At 36.7% G+C, this 1,413-nt stretch overlaps 1 protein-coding gene across 2 annotated transcripts in view; it reads left to right on the top strand.

Annotated features, from left to right (window-relative positions):
- The window catches only part of NSD1 (nuclear receptor binding SET domain protein 1), a 218,246-nt gene that overhangs the window by 160,440 nt on the left and 56,393 nt on the right, over window positions 1-1,413 (top strand). The gene's annotated exons all lie outside the window — the stretch shown is intronic.

The raw sequence follows: 1,413 nt of genomic DNA, 5'->3' as shown, positions 1-1,413 counted from the left end.
TGAAAGTTTACAGGGCACATCATCAGCTTCACATTCAACCATTCATATAGCTTGTTTCATTACATTGATTATTATCCCCTCCATATATCATCAGTAAGGCCCCATATTCTTAGCAAGGCTATTATTTTGCTGAGCAAATTCTAGAATCCCTTTTTGGTATTCTAATTCGTTATAGGCTAAAGATAGGCTTACAAACTTTATGAAATCATATTTCCCAATATTCCTTTCTATCTCACTTAAATGTCTATTTTACAATAGTAGGCAAGAGAAACCAATATCCACATGACAGTCAAGCCCCCTGATATTATTTCCCCTCTTTTACTCATTCAGATTATGCCTCAATCCCTGTATCACAGAGGCCTCATGTTCAATGTTGAATATACATCACTATTTACCTCTGTCCAATTTACCCCATGCAAATCTACCTAAATATTCTCCTGTCTACCTTGTTCTTCTGCCCCCCTCTTCCTTGTGTATTGCCCTCCTCATTACTGGAGCTATGATGTGACTATACCCTAACCTGTACTGTCCCGTCCTTACCACCCCTCGTAACCGTCAAAGAATCTTTCTTTTAGTATGGAAATAACTTTCCTAAGCTTTTATAATCATGGCCTTACACAAAATCAGTCCTTTTGTGATTGATTGATTTCATTCAGCATATTGCCTTCAAGGTTCATCCATGTTATTAGGTGTCTCGCTGCTTTGGTGTTATTCTTCAAAGTAGTGTATTATTCCATTGTATGTATGTACCAAAGTTTGTTTATCCATTCTTCCATTAGTGGGCACTTAAGCAGTCCCCATCTTTTTGCTATTATGAATAGTGCTGAGATAAACACTGTTGTGCATATATCTACTCATGTTCTGGCACATATTTCTTGTGAATATATACCAAGTAGCGGAATTGCTGGATCATAAGGTATTACCATTTCCAACTTTCTGAGGAGATGCCATACCGTTTTCCAGAGTGGTTGAACCATTATCTAGTCCCACCAGTAATGTAGGCATGTCTCAATCTCTCCATACCCTTGCCAGCATTTGTTTCCTCTCGGTTTTTTTTTTTTTTAACTTCGCTGTTATTGCAGGTGTGAGATGACTTCTCATTGTTGTTTTGATTTGTTTTCTCTAATGGCTAATGATAATGAACATTTCTTCATAAGTTTGTTGGCTGCTCGGATTTCTTCCTTGGTGAAGTTTCTGTTCATGTCCTGTGCTCATATTTTAAGTGGGTTACTTATCTTTTTCTTGTTGAGGTGTTATACTTTCCTATAGGTCTTGTTTCATTCTTTTTTTTTTCTAAAATGTTTTATTGTGAATTATGTGATAGTTTACATGGGAGTACATTAGTTTTACATTCATTCTGTCGTATATCGTCTCATTGCCATGGTTACAATCCTCTCCATGCATCATCAACCA

This window comes from Chrysochloris asiatica, unplaced genomic scaffold (assembly GCF_000296735.1).
Source record: "Chrysochloris asiatica unplaced genomic scaffold, ChrAsi1.0 scaffold00242, whole genome shotgun sequence".
NCBI lineage: Eukaryota > Metazoa > Chordata > Mammalia > Afrosoricida > Chrysochloridae > Chrysochloris > Chrysochloris asiatica.
Note: the sequence above shows the minus strand (reverse complement) of the source record. Positions and strands in the feature narration are given on the sequence as shown.